We start from the raw sequence: 25,305 nt of genomic DNA, 5'->3' as shown, positions 1-25,305 counted from the left end.
ACAGGTGGTGGGCAGGGGCCAGATCCTACCAAACTTCATAGATGGTGGCAAAGAACTTAGATTTCATTCCAAGAACAAGGGGAGACGTTGGAAGGTTTGAAGCAGAGTGGTTATTTAACATTTTTTAACTTTACTTTGGCTATTATTCTTTGGAAAATAAAAACCAGAGAGCGCAAGAGTAGAGGCAGGGAAACCAGTTAAGATGCTATTAGGGGGCCCAGTGGCATAGTGGTTAAGTTTGTGTGCTCCACTTCAGTGGCCCAAGGTTCGTGGGTTTGGATCCTGGGTGTGGACCTACACACCGCTCATCAAGCCATGCTGTGGCAGTGTCCCACATATGAAATAGAGTAAGATTGGCACAGATATTAGCTCAGCGACCAGCTTCATCAAGCAAAAAAAGGAAGATTGAGCAACAGATGTTAGCTCAGAGCCAATCTTCCTCAGAAAAAAAAAAAAAAATGCTATTAGAGCGGCCCAGACAAGAGATGGTGTTAATTTGTCCTAGTATAATGGAATCAGAGATGGATATGAGACTCGGTATTTTCCAGAAATGGGATTGGTGTTAGACTGGATATGGGTGGATGAGGAAAAGGGAAATATTGTGGATTTTCTGCTTAAACAATTGGATTTTTTAGAGTCTCATTTACTAATAATAAATACCATGGACATACAGGGTTTTTTTGTTTGTTTCACTTTTTTTCATGCGTATATGGCACTGGAGATATTAACTCTTCCATTTGGGCATACTGTTGGAAATATAAAACTGAAGGTGTCCAGTAGATAGTTGGGTAAATATATTTAAAACTCAAGATGTTGTTCTTGCAGGTATAAATTTGGGTTTTCAGCTTCTTAAAGCTACTTAAAGCAATGGACCAGGGTGAGATCACATGAGGGGAGAGTGTATATAGAGAAAAGAAGGGAATGTAAACTTGAGCCTCGGGCTTAGAGGCTTAGAGAAGATAAATAATTTGCTCCACATTTCATGGCTAGCAAGTGGCAAACTTAAACCTTGTCTGATTCCAAGGTCCATGCTTTTAAGTTTTATTGGCTATTAGATGATATTTTAAGTAAACCTTTAAAAATGAATAGACTTTTGATATCCTGGGATACTGAGAAGGGCACTACAGGCTAAGGACACTGTAGTATTTATGGCATAAAAGTTGAAGAGGAGAGAGAGTGCACCGAGATTGGTGATTTTGTTGTTCAGTGTGGTTTCAGTTAAAGGCCTGGGGAGAAACATGTTAAGAAATGAATCCATCTAATATGTAGGGAAAGGGAAAGAAAAAATAAAACAGCTATTGGTCTTCTTTTCTCCACTGACTGAGAATTCATTAATGTGGCTGATGTTCTAACATACCAATTCTGAAATATAACTGATCATGCATTTGGATGTTTTATTCTCATTACATATGAATGACTGTATGAGAAAGAGATTTAGACATTGTTCCCTGTGGCTCTCAAAGACAGAATCAAGAAGATACGTTTTTCAGAGAGTCAGATTTACACTCAGTTAATAAAATAGTTCCAAAGATGTCTGACTTCTCTAAATAGAGTGGTTTCAAGAAGTTCTCAATCACCACAAGTGTTCAAACACACATTGGATTCAGCATTCAGTAAGAATGTTTCTTATTTGCTACATATGTTTTTTCCATTCAACTTTCCATTAGATTACCAGTCTGTTTGAGCTGCTGAAACAAGAATACTGTAGACTGGGGGCTTACACAACGACTTATTTCCCATAGTTCTGGAGGCTGGAAAGTCCAAGATCAAGGCACCAGCAGATTCAGAGTCTGGTTGAGAGCCCACTTTCTCATTCATAGATGGCAATCTTCTCACTGTGTCCTCACATGGCAGAAGAGGTGAGAGAACTCTCTGGGGTCTAATCCCATTCATGAGAGCTCTACCCTTGTGACCTAATTACCTCCCAAGGTTCTCACCTCCTAATACCATCACCTTGAGAGTTAGGATTTCAACATGTGAATTTGAGGAGGAACACATACATTCAGTCCATAACAACCAGCTTTACTCCAAAATGTTCAAGTTATTTCTTCTTGCACAACTTTTTTTGGAAGCATTTGTTTTTCCGCATTCCTTATCTAGTTCTACATTTATATCAATGTCTGACATACGTGAATTGAATAAAATAAAATATACTTTGATCTTTACCTCGGTGTTGTATGTTCATGACTTTGTAGATAAAGACGTCCTGAAAGAGAAAGAAGTCAGAATAAAGCATATAGCTTTACAACAGTCAGGAAAGAAATTGGGCAGAAGGGTAAAGAGAGTGTAGAAACAAGAAAAAGAGAAATGGAGATTTGAGCTTACCACAATTATGATAAATTGGATATGTAATCAGTACATTATTGTTATCTATTCTTGATGAGTTCGGACTGTGGTAGATGTAGATATAATATTAACTACAATCATTGTTATGCATTGTTTAACTCTTATGCCTATTTTTTTTATGCAGCTAAACAAAAACAGCTATATTTATAAGCTATAATAACTTGACTATAAATTTTACTTGGGTGCATGTAGCTGTTAAGAGCTTCTTAAGTGTGAGATTAATGTTGGGGAAAGAACGTGAGTTTTGAATAAAAAACTTAATTTGTTGAGTTCCAGTATCCACAAATTCCTAGGTAGGTGACCCTCAACAAGTAGAGTTATCTTCTTGAGCCTCAGTTTGTGATTTGTAAACTCAGGATGATAATGCTGCCTTGTTTGATCATTTAAGGATAAAGTGAGATAATAAATGTAAACAATTATAGTGCCTAGTAATAATTCACTTAAAATCACCTCCTTTACTTTAGAATGAGCTGGGATGAGAGAAAGCACCATCACTGAGATGTTGGGTATATTTCAGATGAATAGGTTTAGAGAACTCGAAGTTCTGATGTGAGTTTTTGCACATGAGTTTGTGACTTGGAATTAAGGTTAGGTAAACAAAGAATAAAACAGCCAAACTCAGGCTTTATTAAGAAAGCAGTAAATTTCAACCCCATAAGTTAGAGCAAATATTTGACATTGAAGGCAACATAGAGGACTGGAAAAACGGGACGTGAATGGTTGTGAGTGAATGTGTGAGTTTATATGAGTGTGTGTGCATGTGTGTGTGAAGGAGTGAAGGTTATGAGTGTATGTATGTGGAGTGAGGTTGTGAGTGTATGTGGATGTGAGGGTGTGTGTTTGTGGATGTTGACTTATGTGAGTGTTTATACATGTTTTCCCAGGTATTTGGGGAAAGGGAGGAGAGACAATGGCCTCCGAGAGCAGAAACAACGCGATGGGTGAGCACATACAGTGAGTGAGCATATGCAGTAGTTACATGCATAATCAGCACTGTAGGAGGAGAGAGGTGAAAGCACAGTTCTTGTAGGGCAGGATGACATGAGCTCTCATCCACGTCCACTTTTTTGAATTGAGAGGAAGTTTCTTGAACAAGCTCAGATGAAGCTAGAATGAAATGCCTGCATCCAATGTTGCTGTATAAAATTGGCACAAGTTGTGCCAACTATATGGGTACCTGGAAGGGGATGAATGGCAGATTAGGTCCAACCTCCAGCTGGCTTGCCGAGCCATGGGCCCGCCATGGCGCTGCCTCTTCAGGGGAAAGGAGCATTTTGTTTTATTTTTTCTCTCATTTGCACAAAGGCACTTGGTGACCCTGCCTACACCAGTAACTCCAGACCACAGTAGGGAACCCGGCAGTAAGGAAATCTGGTCAGAATAGCCAGCATTGCACCTCTTCTTTTGTACACGATGAAGCATGAGTATTGGCTCACAACTCGAAGAAATATAATAGAGAAAGAGAGAACAATGTTCTGCAATGGTGGACTTTTAGAGAGAAGGTAGACTCCCAACAGGTTTGTGCTTTTTCGAGAAGAAATAATTCCCTTATAATCATGAAAAAGTGAGTAATAAAGCGCTATGGACAGAATTGTATTCCCCTCAAATTCATATGAAGGTCTAACCCCTGATGTGATTCTATGAGGAGATAGGGCTTGTGAGGAAGTGATACAGGTTAAATGAGGTCATAAGGGTGGAGCCCTAATCCCATAGGGCTGGTGCCTTATAAGAAGAGGCAGAGACACCACAGCTCTCTCTCAACCATGAGAGGACACAGAGAGAAGGTGGCTATCTGTAAGCCAGGAATAAAGCTCTCACTAGGAACCAAATTGTCTGGCACCTTGATCTTGGACTTCAGGATTTTCAGAACTGTGAGAAAATAAATATCGGTTGTTTAAACCACCCAGTCTGTGGTATTTTGTTATGGCAGCCCAAGATGATACATGCGGCTTCCCATAAGAGCACATGTCTGATCACCTCCTGATTACTTTTTCATAATATATTCAAGATTCTGCATACAGCTCTGATCTAAGTCCTGTGTTCTCTGCTGATAGATCCAGGCTTAATGTGTCTGGCAAATCCACCATATACACCTCAGAATGAGTCAGCCTTATTTTCCTTCTCAAAATGCATATGTCTTAGTCAGCTCCAGCTGCTACAACAAAATACCTCCTACTGGGTGCCTTCAGCCACGGACACTAATTTCTCACAGTTTTGAAGGCTAAAAGTCTGAGATCAGGGTGCCAGGATGGTTCAGTGAGGGCCCTCTCCGTGTGGGCTCACACTGCCTTTCTATGATGCTTATTCGTGGAGAGAGAAAGAGATCTCTCTTCCTGTTCTTATAAGGGCACTAATCCCACTATGAGGATCCCACCCCCATGACCTAATCTAAACTAATTACCTCCTGAAGGCCCCATCTCCAAATACCATCACATTATGGGTTAGGGCTTCAGCATATAAATTTTGTGGGGACACAAACATTCAGCACACATCTGATGTGAGTTAAACGGTTACTGCACACTCTAGGCAGCATGGGACCAGGATTACAGTACCAAACTTCTGGATAGTCCTGAAGAACACCAAGATCCTACTGGAACTAAAATCCTATGACCCTGAGGCCTAATTTTCACAAGCAGCATTCGAATTTTGCCAACTCATATCACCTTCCTGGTCTGCATTTTTTAATTCTTTTTGCAAATAGTCTACTCTTACAGGGATGTGTGAGAATGTAAGGTATGTGATCAACCTTCAGCATGTATGTGTACAAATAAAATGGTATTTTGTATTCAAATCATTGAATTTTGAACTAAAAAAGAACTTGGATTCTAATACAGTAATCTTATTTTACAGTTTAAAAAATGTTAAAGGAAATTTTGTTTATTTTTGCTTTTCCAAATACTTAAAGTATGATTGTTGGGACACTGGAATTAGAATCAGATCCCCTATCATGTAGTCCAGGTCACAATCATAAATTCTTTCAACAAGTACCTGTGTAAAAATCCCACCATAGGCAAAAGTATGTGCTCAGTGTTACAAGAGAACTGTGACTAGGAAAATGTGTCATCAGATACTTTAGGACCAAGATTGGAAGAGAGTGATAGTTCCAGAGAAGTGACAGAAGGCAGCTGGAAAGTTGATCCAGAGGTCCCCGCTGTTTCATGGACTGAAATTCCCCATATGCCCCTATTGGGCCAGCAAAGACTACAAGTCAGGATTTTAAAAAATGCTATATGTTAAAACTTTATGACTGTGGAGGAGTAGAAAATTTTGTAAACTCATTGGTGATATGAGTGGTATGCAATTTTGACTAGGAGGAAAAAGAGTTTAGACTAAGAAATGAATATGGTTAGAGGAAATATTCTAGAGACGATAGAATATTTGGTTAAATGTTTGGGGTTTTATGTTCCAAAAAAACAAAAGAGATAGAAATATAACATCATCCATTAAGGCATAACAGTTTCTGAGCTTCCTCACAGAGAGCAGGACCCACTGCCTGACTTTTCCACGGATCTGGTCCCACTTGACTATAATCCATCATTTCAGCTTTGTTTCAGACATTGAGACCCAAACCACAGATCAGGAAGTACTCAAGGAGAATTAGTTTAGTCACTAAGGAGATTTGGTGCCAAAGCTATGCATTTTCCTGTTCTGGCATTTGGCATCAGCTCCAGCTGTTTGATTTAGGACTCATTCCTGTGACCAACACACTGTTTCATGTATCTAGTAGCTGAGTGTATATCTGGGCTTGTATCACTGCCCAGTATATCAACAAAGTAGTAAAGGAGGCCTTTATAATTCGACTGTGCGTGGGAGAAGTCCGGATCCCCATGACAACATGGATTATGTCTGGATTCCCTAGCCCATAGCAAGCAGCAACTAACATATGCTAAGTGTTGACCAAGTGCTAGACTATGTTCTAAGTTAGGGGCAAGCTACTGCTCTCTGACTAAATCCAGCCAACTGCCTATTTTTGTAAATAAAGTTTTATTGGAACACCTCATTACCCATTTATTTACATGTTTCCTGTGGCTGTTTTTGCTCTATAACAACAGAGTTGAGTAGTTGCAACAAAGACCATATTGCCTACAAAGCCAACAATATTTATTTTCTGGCTTTCTATAGAATATGTATGCTGATTCTCATTCTAAACTCTTTACCACAAATTGCTACATATACGAACCCCAAAAAGCAGTGTAACATTCTTAATATTCACAACAACTTCATGATATAACATTTTTGCACCTGAGATAAATGAGATAGAGCTGAAGATTATCCAGCTAGGAATCAGCAGACCTAGGATGCAAACTCAATATATCTTCTCTGGAGTCTATACACTTAAAAATATAATAATTATTATAAATATATATTTATATGTGTGTATATACATATAAATACACACATATATACATATACTGGTTTTGGTATCATTTTTAATATGCTGCTAGATTATGTTTGCTAGTATTTTGTTAAAGATCTTTATGTCTATATTCATAAGAGATATTGTTCTGCAGTTATCTTTTTTGTGATGTCTGCCTGGTTTTGGTATTAAACTAATAGGTAACTCATAGATTGAGTTGGGAAGTGTTCCTTCTTCTTCTAATTTTTGGAAGAGTTTGTAGAGAATTGGTATTAACTCTTTAAATGTTTGGTAAAACTCACTGGCAAATCAATCTGGGCCTGAACTTTTCACTGTGGAAATTTTTTCTAATTACTAATTCAATCTTATTAGTTTACATAGGTGTATTCATATTTCCTATTAGTCATTTATAATATCATTCCGTTTTGGTTGTAGATCACACTTGGTATGATTTCAATCCTGTAAGTTCATCGAGGCTTGTTTTATGGCCTAGAATATGGTCTATCCTGGAGAATGCCCCGTGTACACATGAGAAGACTGTATATTCTGCTGTTGTTAGGTAGAGTGTTCTATAGATATCTGTTAGGTTCAGTTGTTTTGTTCAACATTTTGTTCTAATATTGTTCAAGTCTTCTATTTCCTCACTGATCTTTTGTCTAGTTGTTCTAACTATTATTGACAGTGGGATATTGAAATCTCTGACTAATAGCGTAGAACTGTCTATTTCTCGCCTCAGTTCTTTCAATTTTCTTTATAATCATTATATCGTTGTGATAGATTGTGCATTTTGTAATTATAAACTTCCCTTTTTAACTCTTGTAACTTCTTTTGTGTTGAAGTCTATTAGTATAGCCACTTGGATTTCTTAAGGTTGTTGTTTTCATGATATATTATTTCCATCCTTTACTTTCAAACTATTTGTATCTTTGAATCTAAAGTATGTCTCCTGTAAGCATAAATTGGATATTATTATTTTTTTTATTCCAGTTTGACAATATTCTTCTGGTTATTGGGTTGTTAAACGTATTCACATTTATTGTTATTATTGATATTGTTGGATTTATGTCTTCCACCTCACTTTTTGTGTTCTGCATGTCCCATGCCATTTTCCCCTCCATTACTCCTTTATTGCTTTCTTTGTATTAAGTAAATATTTTCTACTGCAACATTTTAATGCCTTTAATGACTTGTTCACTATATTTTTGAGTTATTTCCTTATCAGAGTATACTTCACATTTCATTCCAGTAGGATATAGAAATGTTACTGCTGTAGATCTGTATTCCTGCCTCCTTTATTTGTGCTATTATAGTTATTCGCGTTATATCCGTATATTGACAGCATAAATGTGAGACCCATAACAATGTATTGTTATAATTATTAGTTTATATAATTTTATGTTTTTTAAGGAAGCTGAGTGACGAAAGAAGAGCAAGTATTTATTATAGAATTTGTTATATTAAGCTGCTTCTTCACCATTTCTGGTTTTCTTGATTTTGTCCTGTGCATTCAGGTTACTATCTGATGTCATTTCCTTACTTCAGTCTAGCTTTGTTCTCATCTACCTCCTATGTGATGGTAATGCTGTATGTATATATACAGTGGTTTATATATGGTGAATGTACGTATGTGCATAGTGTGCATGTATACACGTATATGTGTAATATCTATATGTTATAGCTCTTTATAGCTCCAACAGTAAGATGTTTATGCACGTTTTATACAGTTACTTTTCAAATCAGTTAATAGAAGACAGGAGAGGAAATATGTATTTTTCAATGGTTAATTTTATGTCAAGTTAGCTGGGCCATGAGGTGCCCATATATTTGGTGGAACACCACCGTAGGTTTTTCTGTGAGGGTATGTGGATGAGATTTACATTTAAGTCAGTAGACTTTGAGTAAAGCAGATGGCCCTCCATAACAAGATGGGCCTCATCCAATCAGTTGAAGGCCTGCATAGAACAAAAATACTGGCCTTTCCTGAGCAAGAGAAAATTGTCCAGCAGACCACCTGAAGACTTCATCTGCAACATTGGCTCTTCTGATTCTACAGCAGACTGACTTCAGGCTTTAACTGGAACATCAGATCTCCTGGCTGTCCAGTCTGCCAGCCCACTCTGCAGATTTTGGACTTGCCATATTCCATAACTGTGTGAGCCAATTCTTTATAATAGATCTCCTTATACACACACACACATCCCATTGGTTCTGTTTCTCTGGAGAAACCTGACTAATATCCATTTAAACTATCTTTTGTAATTACATAATACCTTTACTGGTGGTCTGTGTTTCTTTGTATGGATCCAAATTACTGTCTGGTGTCACTTTCAGTCGGAAGCTTTTTTTTTAGTATTTTCTCTAGGATAGGTCTGCTAGCTAAAAATTCTGTTTTGTTTATCTTAGAATGTCTTTATTTTGCCTTTGTTCTGGAATAGTAATTTTGCCAGTCTTCCTCTATTTTGTATGTAGGTCGTCACCACAGCATGGCTGACGAGTGGTGTAGGTCTGTGCCTGGGATCCGAACCCACGAACCCAGGCCACTGAAGTGGAGTAAGTCAAACTTAACCACTATGCCATGGGGCAGGCCCCAAGTCATTTCTTTCTTGATGATTTCAAGATTTTCTCTTTGTTTTTGGCTTTCAACATTTTGGCTAGGCTGTACCTGCTTGTGAATCTCTTTGTTTTTATCCATCTTGGAGTCCACTGAGATTTTTGGATTGTATACATTAAAATTTTCAGTAAACTTTGGAAGTTTTCAGCCATTATTTCTTTGAATATTTTTATATTCCTTCTGTCCTTTCTTCTCCTTCTGTTACCCACTACATATATGTTAGGGCACTTAATGGTGTCCCACATTTATCAGAAGCTCTATTCCTTTTTCTACATTCTCTTTTTTCCTTTGCCAGTCAAATTTCATAATCTCTGTCAATATCGATACCTTCAAGTGTTCTGGTGCTTTATTCTTACAGTTCAAGGCTACTTCTGGACACTTCTTGTGAATTTTTCATTTCAGTTATTGTACTTTTCAATTCCAGAATTTTCAATTGGCTCTTCTTTATAATTTCTTTATCTTTACTGATATTATCCCTCTAATATGATGTTTCCTTCATACCTACCTCACTTCTTTAATCATGGTTTCGTTTAGTTCTTTGAATATATTTATAATAACTCCTTTGAAGTCTTTGTTAAGTCTGCCTCTGCACCGCCTCACAGACAATTTCTATCTCCTGCTTTGTTTCCTGTGTATCATCATAATCTCCTGGGTTTTGTTTTGCATGCCTCATGCTTTTTTGTTGAAAATTAGACATTTTAAGTAACATACTGTTGCAACTATAGATACCTGCCTCCCTTTGGGTGTGTTTTTATTTTTGTTTGTTCACTTGTTTAGTGACTTGGATGAACTGTTTTTGTGAAGTAGCTTTCCTTTGCAGTATGAAAACTCTGCTGTTGCTCTTAAGAGGGTGCAGCCTTGGGCACGCACAGTGGCCCTGAAATGATAGTGATGCTAGCAGAGCTTTTTTTGACTCTCTTCCCCTAATCTCTCTGTTAAGCTGTCTGCCTCCGTTGATATCACCCCCAGCTGTTAGGCTCCACTGATTTTCAGCTGTTAGCTCTATTCTTTTTGACAACCTCCTAAGGCGTAAATTGCTCCACAGTCTGATCCAATTAATTTCAGGCCATTTTCAGGGGTAATTTTGAGGCTTGTCTTTGAGGATTGTTCTGACCCCAGGAGGACTCTTTGCTGTCTTTTTCCCTGGTTCTCTCTGGTAAAGTAGCTGGCCTACAGTTCAGCTTTTTATTCTCATGAATCTGCCAGTTTCCTCTTAATTGCTTATCACCCAAATCTTCATTACTTTTGACAATACATTTAGGCTAGAAATTGCCCCCCACTTTTTTCCAAATAAAGGCATTTTCTTTAGGTGAAAGCTTTGGAAATCTCTGTTTTTATGGCCTGCCTCCTCCACCAGGCAAAATCTCTGAGTCACTACTCCAATGCTGGTGGTGGGTAAAGTGGCCTGTTTCTTTCAGAATGACATCCTATTTTATGACTAAGATGCTGGCTGGTGACAGTAGCACCTGGTCTTCCTGACTTTCCTCTTCTAGTGTGGAACCTCCACCATATAAACAAGCTGTGATGAGAGTGATTTGGATACGTGTATTCTTAAACAGGCTGCATAACGGATGGTGTCTCCATCCTATGGGTGGGGGCTCTGGTAGAAGGGAGCACCCAGCCTCCCACGTGTATGCACTTGGAATTTAGCCTTTGCAACATGGAGCAGGGAGAAATGAGAATTTCTTGGAACCTGCCCCTCCCGGGGAGGTACCATAGCCTTTAACTGGAGCTATGGGGAGAGGGAGCCCCATCTTTTTGGCCACGTCTGTCTAGAGAAAGGCTTTCATCACACTAAGCTGAGGCAATTGGAGAGGGAGAGAGCAGGTTATGGCTCAAGGGCCACAGATTCTTGCTGTTCTTACTGAGATTTAGTAGATATTCTTGAGTAATTGTTTCTTCATTTTCTGTATAACCTTAGGATAATTTTCAGACACTTTAAATCGTTGTTTTTATTTTTTCTTCCATAATTTTCATTAATTATATTTATTTCATTGGTGAGCTCTTTATGCCAGCATTCCATGGCAATAAGGTCCTGGAGTCTATAATCTTAAACCAATATGCTATATAGTCCAAATTTTTCTGGATGCATGGTTTTTGACTTAAGACATGAATACATAAATGTTGTTAGGGGCCCAAGACCTGTCATGCACAGTGAAGGAATTTTCAGCCATGATGGAAATGGGAACTTGGAACATCTTTTAATATAGAACTCATAGATCTAAGCTCTTTTCGAGGTGCTATGGGGCACAGATGACAATCAGCTGAATGTCTGTTGCAACTGCAGACACATCCAAGCATGTCTATAGTAGAACCATTTTACAAGAAGGAACAAAGAGGCTTAGGTGAACAAATTATCACTAAAGGAAAAGAGGGTCATTCAACAAATATTACCTGCATCCCTTCATTGGCCATGACTTTATGATGCATTGTCCACACCAAGACAATTTTAAGAATGAGAGAGAGCACTATTGGAAATTATGCCAGATAATATGCACAAACCATGACCTTTCTCGGCAAACCAGAATGTGTATTCATTCCACCTATGTGGCAGATCTCATAGTAAGCATTGCTTATAGAACAGTGAGCTGTCATCAGGCAAGTTCATGTAGATTTTACAGCAGAGTGGAGGATAACATGTTAATCAAGTAATTATATGAAAATATAATTACTAACTCTGATGAGGACTATGAAGGAAATGGGCCGTGAGTTATGAGAATGTTTACCAGTAAAATCCAATGTAGGCTGGGGTTTCGGGGAAATTTTTTCTTAGGAGGTTTGAACTAATAGTAAAAATATGAATAGGCATTAATTAGATCAACAGGGAGGATGGAGAAAGCTCCAAGCAACAGGAGTAGCAGATGCAAAGGCCCAGGCGGAAGGGAACAGAGGGAAGAAGAGGAGTAAAGTGGTATCAGATGAGGACAAATAAAAAGGCAAAGATCAGATTACAAAAGCTCTTTTATGCCATGTTAGAGCTTTGGGAAACTACTGAGGTTTTGGTTTTTTGTTTATAACTGTGTTTGTGTGTGTGTATGAGTGTGTGTGTGTGTGTCTGTGTTTAGTAAAATCAAGATCTTGAAATAGAGCTCTGATGCTTGGAACTTGTAACAGAATCAAGTGAAGTGTTTAAAATATCATTTACCATTACCTTTTTTATACCCAATTGCATAGACCATAAAGCATTGCTTCCAAGAACTCAAAATGTCTTCCAGAATTCTAATAGTAGGGTTTCTTGTGCTTTTGTTACAGTGTCCACTCAACGGGAGGGAGAAGGGGCCAGGGAATAGTTGATCCCTTTTTGCTCTTCGTCTGACCATTGTCATTGAGCAAGCATGTGTTCTTGCTCATGACATTGTCATTAATATGAATTATTTTCTAGGAGGCTACTTTGCCCCTGCTGCCCCACAACACAGGTCCTGTGGATATATCTGGACATGTGGAAAACTGGCAAAGAATTAACTTTAGAGTTCTTTCTTAGGTACTGTCATTTCACTGAGTTTTACATAACTATATCTGGTTTTAGTTAAAAATACCTTGGTTTTTGCAGATTGTAAAGAAAGGAAAGACGACTGGGACAAGGAGTGGGGGGAGAAGTACAGTAGATATCCTAATTAATCTTAGAAAACACTCTATTAGTTAGCTATTGCCACAATAATGCTGCATAACAAACCATCCCCAAATTCAGCAGCTTTCAATAACAAGCTTTTGTTCTCATGTCCATAGATATTTATGTCAACCATTGGCTGATCTAGGCAGAGTGCTTCCTCTTTAGACTGTTGGTCACCTAGGCTTGATTCCAGGCTATGGATTGTGTTCAGATCCACTCCACATTTTCCTTATTTTCTTTGAATTGGCAGGAAGAACAAGGAACATTCTTCTTATGGACAATTACCTGAGCCCAAGATTCCGACATCAATGAGTAGAAAAGATTACTCTGCCCACAGTGGGAGAGGAATGGAAGTGCATATTTGCTGAACAATAACCCAAATTCTCATCCAGGCTAAATCAGATAATTCCTTATGAGGTCCTGTCAACTGCAAGACAAACACGGATGTCAATCATATCAGGAACATTTCCTCTTGCAGGTAGTGTGCCCTAGTCCCCACGCTAACCTGGAACCAAATTCCCTAGATTTTAATTTGAGAGGCATCTTGCAAACTTCATCTTTGGAATCCATAATGCAAGACCATAAAGGATTGGCATTGCATCTAAGATCCATTAATCTCATCCTTGACTTCCTCACTTCCTGAATTTCTTTCAGGTACTCAAAAGTGCCAGGTTGTTTCACAATCCATGCCTATGCTTATAATATGCCTTTTGCCTGGAACACAATCCCTGCCCCCACCTTTGTCATTTTCACAAATACATTCTCATCTTTCAAGACTCAGATCAAGGAATTCTTTTATTGGCATGTTTCCAGCATTTGGCAGTTAGTAAGTGGCTAATACTTTTTTTGTTGAATAAATCATCACATCTAAATCCATCCTCTACATTGAATTAAACTAAAGCCCAGAAAGTAAAAGTGACTTATTCCAAGTCACACAGTGTGCAGTCTCCTTAAAAAAACTATCGGAAGCAGCGACAGATGCAAACTGCATGTCGCCAGTCCTTAGCAATACGAATCTGCTTGAGTCATTTTAATGGTCAGCTCACAAAGACTTTCAGAGTAGCTCTTAGAAAATCAATTGACTTGCAAGGTTTTGATTTTAATACAATTTCTTTAATAATTTAAGACCATGATACTTTTAGAGTCACCTCTCTTCTCTTGAAGTCATTAACTTAGAGTGGGTTTTTTCCCCCTTGATTTTTAGTTCTATCAAAAAGCATTCTGCTGAAGCATACATCTGGAATAAGCTCAAGAGGAGTAGGGCAGAACCTGCTGTCAGGTAAGGTTTATGACACAGCATGGGATATTTTGGTATATTCGAGTGGAATTGTCATAAGTAGGAAATGACTTAGAGCAGGGCAAAGCAATACCTGTTGTTTTTGCCTCCCTGGGACATATGCATCCTAGTCTGCCTTTATCACTCTGTCTTTCCTTATGTAGACTTCTCCCGCTTTCTTAAAGTAGTTCAAATGGGCTTGTTCTCCATGTAACTAAGCTCCAGGAGGAGCATGGGCCTCCATTCTCATCAATAAGTGTGCCTATGCCCTGGCCAAGAAGGAAAGCATGCTTGACACAAACCATTCCAAAAAGATTCAGTTCTATAGCTTTTCCTGGATCTCTTGGGATCAAGAATCATCCTTTCTATTGATCTTGAATATAGAAGGATACGCTCTTAACAGTGCAAGGGGCTTCTCTTCTGCCACCATATTAGTCATCAGGACTGAGAGTTGGAGAAAAACTAAATCTTTTAAAGCCATTGGGTATGATGATGTCTGAAGTCAGATCACTAACAGGAATTCTCATGTATGTAAGCTAAAATTTCCCATTTTTTTCTTATACAAGTTTGAATTGGCTTTCTGACACTTACAAATGTGAATGAGGTCTCTCCCTGTGTAGGGGGGCTCTCCACGGAGGTCTCAGAAGCTGATAATCAGAGAATCAGGGCAGGCAGTAGATTATGTGCTGTGACTGGAAGCAGACATACGGTGAAGGACCAGCAGGCATGTGATAGAGGTTCAAGTGGTCTGACGAATGAGGGTGAGCTTTAGCAGGGAGCCAGCAGGGAAATATAACATTGATTCTCCTCATCCTTTTGCACAGCACTTTAATGTTTATAGTGCACTCTTACATACATTGCATAGAAGATCATATCTACCACTGAGGTAGATATCAACAGCCAGTCTCTACAGTCAATACTCGGAGAGGCTATGATTTTCCTTAGATCATGTGACTAGGAAATGATAAATCCAGAAATCTAGCCCACATCTGTTTGCTACTAATTGATATCATTTTCTTTACGATATGACAGATAGGAGATGAAAAGAAGCAGAGAGTAGTGAGCCTGAAGGCAGATAGTGACGCTCAACTCTGGGTGTGAACCTATAGAAAATATGAGAGGCCCCGTGGTGAACTCAAATTGAGGGACTAAGGCTGAAACTTAGTTATCAAAACTGGGAAACAAAGCGAGAAATTGGGTACATAAATACAGTAGGAAGTTACATTTTTAAAAAATTGTTGGATTACTAGGGACTCTGAGCCAATATTTTTCAGCACAGAAATGTTCCAAATAAAGTAAAGTACCTGTAGAAAATGGGCACTCAATAAACGGTAAGGATTTTTCTTGTAGAGAGAAACAAAGGAGAAATTAAAGGATTACCACAAGTAAAGTTTCAGAAGTAGAAAGGAATATGGCATGTTTAGGGAAAAGACAAGGAGTTTGGGTGCAACTAAGATAAAGCACATGAGAAAGAATGTGAAAAATGATGAAGAAATGCCAATTGAGGCCAGGTTGTGAGGGTACATGGAAGCCTTGTCAAGAGGGATGTACTATGTTCTTGAGGAAAATGAAAGATAGTAGAGTTAATTCTGTTGGTTTTCTTTCTTTCTCATCCTTTTCCAAGTTTAAATCAGGACTTCTCCACATCAAATATAAATCGTGCTGCGCCCTAGGTCAAAACTCTCACTTTTTACCTGACGCGAAATAGAAAGTTGGGTCATTAAATCTACTTGGGAAGCTTTTCTTTTAATCATTTGCTGAATATAATGTGTTTCAGTCATTCATCAGAGGGAACCATAGAAGTCATTTTCTAACTCGGAGTCTATTTGAGACCTGCTAGGGAAAATCTAATAGTCATTCTTTATGGGAGAATTTTGAGGCTAATTTTGCTACACAGCATAGTTCAGATCTGCCACTAAGATGCTGTGTGATCTTGGGAAACTCATTGTCCCCTTTAGGACTTGAGTCTTGTTACACCTAAAATAAAGAGCTTGGATTCAAACCCAACTGCAATAAACGGTCCATTTCATGCCCAATATTCTGAGTGTCATTGTAATTGGGAGTAAACAGAACTTTTGTTCTTAATGTGCAAGCATTTTAAGGGTGAGGACACAGGCAAATATTGCTCAAGTCCCCTGGATTTATACATTAGAACCATACAAACTCCTCGCTGTGAGCAGGTGACACCACGATTGTGTGCACTACAACAACTGTGTCGTGATGACCCTAGGCCACTGACTATACTGTAGTTGATTCTTAGTGAAGATGTGCCTTTGTCTAATTTTTTGTTTGGTTGGTTGCTTTGTTGACTGATTAGTTATATTGTTCATGTGAACGAACACGGATTTGCTAGAGCCAGGCCATCTAACCGAGGTCTCATGCTCTTTTGATTTACCCGTGCTGCTTTCCTAATTCTAAGGAGAAAACCTCACAACTGAAGTAATATATATAGTGACTTACTTACAAATAAATTGGCTTATTAATAGGATGTATATTTAAAGGTGTAATATTTCAAGGTCTTCAAGCCCAGTATTAGAAACTAATTGCTGATGCATATTACTGCCTACCCTCTTCCGGGGGTGAAGCCACTTCACAGAATCATTTGCTTTGGTGCAAACACGGATGTATGAGCTGCTCATCTGAAAAGGAATTTGGAGTAGTTGAGGCATGAAACGAGAATGACTAATCCAGCCTCTGCAGATGACCTGAAACTTTCTTTCACTTAGCATTTGTCCCTACTATTTAGTTTATCTGGTTGATTTTGAACACTTTCTTTGAGTATTTTATACAAGCTGAGCTTTGGCATGCACAGATATGGCTTTTGACACAGAACACATATGTAAAAGCATTTGTTTACACGTTTTGCTGTTTACTTAAAGATAGCACAGGGTATTTGCAGATCTACTTAGGAATTTCCTTTCACAACAACTTTCCTTTCAGTCCATTGTCAATCCTTTTCTCTGCTTTTATGAGCCAAATTGTGTTCTCTCAAAATTCATATGTTGAAGTTCTAACCCCCTCAGAATGTGACTGTGTTTGTATATAGGACCTTTAAAAAGATAATTAAAGTGAAATTAAGCCGTATGAGTGGACCCTAATCCAATATGACTGGTGTCCTTATAAGGAAAAGAGATTAGGACACAGACGTGGAAGATCATATGAAGACACGGGGAGAACGTGGTCATCTACAAGCTAAGGAGAGAGACCTCAGAAGAAATTTAACGTGCCGACACCTCAATCTTGGACTTCCATCTTCCAGAACTGTGAGAAAATACATTTCTATTGTTTACACCCCCATTCTGTGATACTTTGTTATGGCAGCCCTAGCAAACAAATATACCTGCCCAAATAGATTGCATTGCACAGGAACCATTCTTATAGGAATACACTAGTGTTCAGTAACCCGGGTGCAACCAAGGTCACATGAAGCCCTGTTTCTGCAGAGCACAAATGCAGAGAAACATTTGTCAAAAAATGATAAGAAAGAGAGAGAGAGGAGGAAGAGGAAGGAGAAGAAGGAGAGCAGGAGGAGTAGGGAGAGAAAAAGAAGTCATTCAGATATACTCAATGGTCAGGATGTTATAAGTGGGAGCAGAAAGTAGTCTGTTATGGGTTGAATTGTATGCCCTAAAAAGATATGTTGAAGTTCTAATCTCCAGGACTTCAAAATGTACCTTATTTGGAAATAGGGTCATTATAGATGTAATTAGTTTAAGAAGAGATCATACTGAAATGGAGTGGGCCCTTAATCCAATATGACTGTTGTTCTAATAAGAGGAGAAGAGACACAGGCAGACACACAAGGACAACACCATGTGAAGCTAGAGGCAGAGACTGGAGTGATGAGTCTACAAGTCAAGGAATGCTAAGGATTGCCAGCAACCACCAGAAGCTAGGAGAGAGGCGTGGAACTGATTCTTCCTGAGATTTTAGAAGGAAACAACCTTCCCAATACCTTAATTTCAGACTTGTAGCCTCCATACTGTGAAAGAATACATTTCTGTTTTAAGCCACCAACTTTATGGTAGTTTCTTACAGTAGCCCTGGAAACTAATACACAGCCTGTTGAGAAAGTATCATATAATGCACCCCAAAAACCTTAAAAACTTGATCCCTGGTACTTAACTGTATCTTACATAGATGGTAGTGCTATGGACTGAATGTTTGTGTCCACCCAAATTCATATATTAAAAGCCTAATTCCTAAGATAATGTTAGTAGGTGGGGCCCCTGGGAGGTGATTAGGTCATAAGGATGGCACCTTCATGAATGGAATTAGTGTCCTGATAAAAGAGGCCCCAGAAAGATCACTTGTCCCTTCAGCCACGTGAAGATACAGTGAAAAGACGGCAGTCTATGAACCAGGAAGTTCTTACCAGGCACCAAATTTGCTGGCCCATTCATCATGAACTTCCCAGCCTCCAGAACCATGAGAAATAAGCTTCTGTTGTTTCTAAGACACCCAGTTTATAGTATTTTGTTATAGCAGCCTAAACGGACTAAGACAGGTAGCTAATCTACCAAATCATTTCTCTCTCTCTCAGCTCCCTTCTCAAAACCTGGGCTATGTATCCATGTACTCCACTTCTTGCCTTGCAATTTTTTGTTTCTTTTCATGGGTTCTATGTCTTTCCGATGTAAAAAAATCTTTTATAAGTTTTCTTCCTTTCTCCAGATTTCAGGTAGCTGTTAGTAGTGCTGCAGTTAACAACATTTTACATGTTTCCCTCTGTACAGAGCTCTGTTTCATGGAATGGAATCACTAGGTCTGAAGGTATGAGAATGCTCAATGTTACAAGAAAATGCAAACTCCTTTCCAAAATAGCTTAACAGCCTACATTCCCACCAGCAATGAACTGTGTGTTTGAATAATGTTGCAAAGTTTTACATGACATTTATATTTCTCCTCTGTGAATTTTCTGTGCATGACTCTTGTTCATTTTTCTATTGGTTCTTAGTATTTTTCTTACCATTTTGATACAATCTGCACGTTCGGATATTATCATTTTACATAGCTTATTTGCTTTAAGTATGTCTTTGCTTTTCTAAATTACTCTTCATTTTGATGTTGAGTTTTTATTTTCATTTTAAGTAGACAGATGTATTGATATTTTCTATGTGATTAATTCAATTAATGTTCACTTAGAAAATTTGTCTTCATCACAAATTTAATACTTATTTGCTTATATTTTTCTTCTAGAATTTTCAGAATTTATCATTTTTCCCTTTTTGCCCTCTGGGATGTATTTTGGTTTGTGGTGTGGGGGAAAGATCTAAATTTAATTTTTCCTCAAGTAGCTCTATCATCAAGATTTATTTAGGAATAGTTCTCTTTATTTTTATATGTTGCATTGTTTTTTAAAGCCAGGTTGTATTTTGTTAACCCATTCTGCTATATTGATTGCATATCTGTTCCTCTATCAGAATCAAATTTATTTAGATAATCATTGCTTTGTAATATGATTTAATAGCTAGCACTACTACCATTCTCTTCTTGGTCTTTTTTCCTTACTGTCCCATGTCGATTCAGGTCAAGTTTAGAATCATTATGTTAAGATTTAAAATAGATCATGTAAGTGATTATTTATAATTATAAGTAAACTTATAAAGTAGGAAATTTATGTTGCCAAGAACTTCCCCTAGAGTATGGGGAGCCAGTGTGTTGTGTAACCACATGTTATTTTCTCTTCTGGAAAATAGAGTATCTTCTCTTACAAGGTGGATTATTGCTTGTATTCCTGCTGTATCACCTCCTTTTTTGAAATAACTACCATAGGTAGTTTGGACTTCTATTCTCTGTCCTCCCTATCTGTGAGTTTTCTCAATACCATCTTTATCTCGCTTTTTGAATACTGGGGAAAAATCTCTCCATGTTTCATTAGCATTACTGAGTCTATATTGCTCAGTGTTGGTTTGGCTTCAGTATACATTTTACATTTGCTGTAGCTACAGCATGTTGGGTTTCCTGGCAATTTTTACTTTATTTATGACTATGTCATTTTTCCTCTGAGCCCTTATCTCAGTTGTTATTTTATTCTTGCATCTGCTTATTGTCTGACCCACTGATTTTTTTTTTTGAGGATAAAATGTAGGTTTGCTTATTTGTTTGTATTAGGCAACCTGCCTTGACGTATTTTATTAATGACCACAGACACACAGTGTTGCTTTTTTTTCAACTTTTATCAGCTTCCTGTAATAAACCCTTTCCATTTATTGCTTTAAGTCTTATTTTGATTTGTCTGTTTCTGTTTCATAGAGCTTGTTCTATTTTTGTTTTTGTTTGATTTTCTTTTACTCCCCTGTGGATCTTGGACCCATTTTTGCAAACACATCCAGGCCAACAGTTTGATTGTTTGTAACCTCAGTGATGGTGACCACAAATCCTGGTCAGCCTACTCCAACTAATTTATTCCAGTTTCACAGTGTCCTGTCCAGTGTAGAATTTGTCTTAGCTTTTTAATTTTAAATGATATATTAGTATCAATATTTGCATGAAAATAAACTCATGTCGGTTTCATAAATGTCTACTTTGTATTTTTAGCCTTCGGCATGGTCTCCTCCAGATGTACGTGAGATGTATGTAGAATGAAGACAGTGCTAACTCAGTTAAACTAATGATAACTCGTCCCCCTTTTCTCAACCTTTCCAGATGAAGCAAAATTAACACCACCCTTTCAAGGACAATTTGTAAGGCATTTGGTGACCTGGCTAGGAGCAGCTCTGACTTCCTGCTTAAGGAGGTGGGAGGAGTATTTAAGGCATGTGCTTCTGAAGCCACTTGGAGATATTGATTGCCTTAACCTTCCTGTGATTGGTGAGCAGCATAAAGCTGTCAGGCCACAATCCCATGGATCCTATAGCAAATGGGTAAAGTTATAGGTTACCTGGATGTGAAATACGTAAAAAAATAAAGGCTGAGAATTCCTGCCATAGACTATATAAAGCATGGTCTGAATGTTCCTGCAACAGTGGTTCTGCTCCTTTATTATATGATGTAAATCTAAAAATATTAATCAATGAATGAATTAATTGGTAATGCTCTTTATATTTCAATAAGCTGCATTGGCAGCACTGAGTGGAAAAATGAAAGTCCATTTTAAATGAAAAATTAATTTCTTAATTTCCATTTATCAAAAAAGTTGACAATGAGCCAATAATTTGCATAAAATGCTTACCAAAAATGACCATCATGGGGCCATGGTACATCTCTGCTCATGGTACATGAAGGCCGGAAGATGTGTCAGCATCTACTTCAAAGACCAGTTTTTCTTTTATGAAAACCGCATCCAAAGACTTCAAATAGAAATTCAGTTAACTCCAGTTCAATGGGTTTTGTCTGGATCACAGAATCAAGTAAAGCTTTTGAAATAATTTTTTGTTTAAGAACAAGCATGTGACAATTTTGTGAATGCCATTGTAAATTCAGTTAAAAATTCAATGTTAAAAATGACATTATGTGCTCATGGTGATAATACTAATATAAATTTTGGTAGGACACCACATGATGGTAGAACAATGCTGCTACTTGATTCAGACACGACAAAGCAGAAATGTAGCTGGAATTGTGTGTGGCGCACCTATAAATTATAATTGCACCCAAATACAAAGCAACACTCTACCAATGGAAATAAAAGCTGTAGTTGTAAAAAGTACAAACAGTTTTATATATACACTTTTAGAATAGCTGTACCACAAAATTTTGTTTTGAAACTGGTGTGGAATAAAACAAACATATGCTTCAGTATAGTATATGTGATTTCTCTCTGCTGCTCATCTTCAATCTGATTTTAGAAACATTTAAATCCACTTTATAAATTACTCTAAGTAACCTAAGGTGAAAGTAAAGATGTTTAAAATAAATTCTTTAAACTTTGAACGTTTTTCAAAATCAATTAATTTGATAATTGGAACTTAAAAATAAAAACTTCAGCTTTTGAGGTTTTTAGCCAATTGTTACCTTGCAAACAAGGAAACCTTGAATTTATTTTTACAAAGGATTGAACAAAATAAACGATGCATCCAACATTTAATTTTGATATTAAATAATTGTAACCTGGATATTTCAACTCAGGAGAAGGATGTTTAGGCGGAGATCCTATATATTATTGTATGAATTTATTTTCTCTGTTGAATGGAGTGAAATTGAGAAGCCCTAAGACTTTGCGGCAGCTAATTTGGTGAAACAAAAGGATATAGAGACAACTTAGTTGACTAGTTTCTTACACAAATATCTGTCAAATAAATGAATTCTGACTGAGGAGAAAAAAGACAGTACCTTTGAACATGAACATATTTAGGCTAAAATATTTAAATGTAAAAATTTAGCAATGAGAATTTATTCAATTTAATAAAGTTAGTCTCAATTTAATAGGTGTCTTAGCAGTTTACTTAACTAAAAATAATCTGTCCTACAGAAAAGAATTTATTGGAAGTGTCAACAATTTCAAGTTTATTAATCATAAAATACAACTTTGAACATAATTACATTTTATGAAAAATGTTCAAGTAAGATTGTATTAAAAAAATACATTTTTTTCAGGAAAAAAATACCAATAACATGGTGTTAGAGACAGTTATGGACAAGAAACTGATTCAAGTAACAGATTTGTACCAATAATGACCACTTTGTTTATGTTCTTTTTAGCCAGATAGTAAATATAAAGAATCATTTTTACTGTGCTCTCATGTATATGAATATTAAAAATAGATAAGCTGTTTTATTTTTAGAAAGATTTTGTGTTTGAAAACAATTTTTAAAAATAACTGTTTTACAAGTTCACCAATATAATAAAACTTTTTAGTCAATCCATTATAAATATATGAAAATATATTTTGTATTCACTTTCAATCTTAAAAGTAACTCATATTAAACAATAAGTCACATGGTTGGGTACTGTACACTTACTTCCACTTATTTATTGGCAAAGAGTCTTACATTGATGAAAAACTAGAGAGTGAGATGATGATTCTCCATTGCCTATCATGCATTCATCCTGTTCTTCTCTGTAGCTAAGTAAGATTTATCTTTTGCTAAATTAATGTTTCTTAAAGCATCACTCAACTAAATACTTGCTGTCCAACATCTGAATTATGTGAGAATCACTATGATTCCAGATTTAGAGGCACTGCTCTGGATATCAGGATGGAGTGCAGAGAATTAGCATTTTTAATAGTCTCCCAAGGGGTATCTAAAATTTGAGACCTGCAGAGAATCTGAAGGAAACTCTAATTCGTGTCCATTATCCAGGAGTGAGATATTAAATTCAATAGCCCACTGCATGCATGGCCCTAGGGCTTTCACCCTCTACATCAAAAAAGATCAACTCTTTCCAAGACATCAAGTCCATCCTTGTAGCCCAGATATTTTATGTATTGATAATTGAATTTATGAATGGACATTAGAGGATAGAACAGAATGAAGAGAGAAAGGAGCAGCAGGGAGGAGAACAGGTATTGATCTATTAGGTTAGAGAATCATTCCTATGCACTAAGAAGGTGATTCCTCATCACCTAGCCAGCCGGGTTCATACATCTCTAAACTAGGGGCAGTGAGTGAAGCTGAGCTACAGCATTTTGCTGCCTGTCTTAAGAAGCCATGCTGTTTGGGCCAGAGCAAAGTACAGACAGAATCCAGAGTTGCATTTCATCAACCAACCCTATGCTACTTTTACTTGGTGGAAATATCCCTGGGCTCTGGTTTATGGTCCTTGGTTACCATTAGCAGAGCTTTTATACAAATACTTATAGTTTAAAATACACCTTGCCTTGGCCTTAAAGTTAGATATTTATTGGTTGAAAGAGTTTCAAGTGATGTGACCATGCTGCCCCCTTAAACAGCGTTCTGTGAGCAGGCCTCTGTGATTGAGAGAGCATAAACAGAAGAGGGAGAAAGGAATGAAAGTTGATTCCATTAAATATATGTATATATTTGACTGGGAAAATATTCGTGCTATTTCCTGAAAGGGAGAATTGGAAAGGAGTAAAACTGGGGTATGAATGCTAAGAATATCAGTTTTTATTTTATTTTATTCATTAAGCTTTTAGACCGTTAGAGTTTTGGTAAAGTATTCATGTTGACACGCTCATGAAGTAGTTGATGATTGAAATCTGATCTTAAGAAACACAAACAGAGGGGGGCCGGCCCAGTGGCACAAGTGGTTAAGTGCGCATGCTCCCCTGCAGCAGCCCAGGGTTCGCCGGTTCAGATCCTGGGTGCGCACCAACGCACTGCTTGGCAAGCCACGCTGTGGCGGCGTCCCATATAAAGTGGAGGAAGATGGGCACAGATGTTAGCCCAGGGCCAGTCTTCCTCAGCAAAAAAAGAGGAGGATTGGCAGATGTTAGCGCAGGGCTGATCTCCTCACAAAAAAAAAAAAAAAAAAAACAGAGAGATAAGAGTCTTTCACGTTGAAGTCATGTGATCAATTGCACCCTTCATAATTATCAGACATAACAGTGATAATAATAAGCACAGTGCATCATTTTACTCTTTGCAGTAATTAAAAAGAAAAGTTGACTCTCTTTGCGAAAACAAAACAAACAGGATAATAAAAAGTGGAGACAGTGGGAAAGGTGACTGAGGCAGGACAATGCCCTGACTTGAAGGCTAATGGAGGCAAAGACCTCATGTGGCCCAAGCTTGATTTTTTTCAAGGAGAGAGAGAACTGATAAAACGTCATTCTGTGTGGTCATTTGGGAGTTTTCAAGGAGTATTTTCTAACCCAATTTTTATTGGATTCTCAGGAAAATAGCCAGATTGTAGCAGATTAAAAAGCCTCTGCTCTTCCCCAAGATACAAATTCCCATGTTCCCTGTAGATTTCCTTTAGTACACTGGTGATACTTTTCCTTTTTTGAATTGACCACCCAGCTCAACATGCAACTTCAAGGATCATCGATCACAAGCGGGACCAGATTTTCCTGTGTTCTTTATTGCATGGCAGAACTGAGAGTATTCCTCAGTACGTCTACAATGGAATAAACCTAGATTTTCAAACTGTGGAATGACATGAGGAGGGGAGGAAAAAATCTTGAAATGCCTTTTATTTTATTTTTTAAGAACGTCTCCACATAAGAGGAAAAAAATAGATCCTCCTCTGTAAGCTT

This window comes from Ceratotherium simum, chromosome 8, assembly GCF_057802395.1.
Source record: "Ceratotherium simum simum isolate JZ-2026a chromosome 8, ASM5780239v1, whole genome shotgun sequence".
NCBI classification, from domain to species: domain Eukaryota; kingdom Metazoa; phylum Chordata; class Mammalia; order Perissodactyla; family Rhinocerotidae; genus Ceratotherium; species Ceratotherium simum.
The sequence above is the reverse complement of the archived record's forward strand: the minus strand, read 5'-3'. Positions refer to the sequence as shown.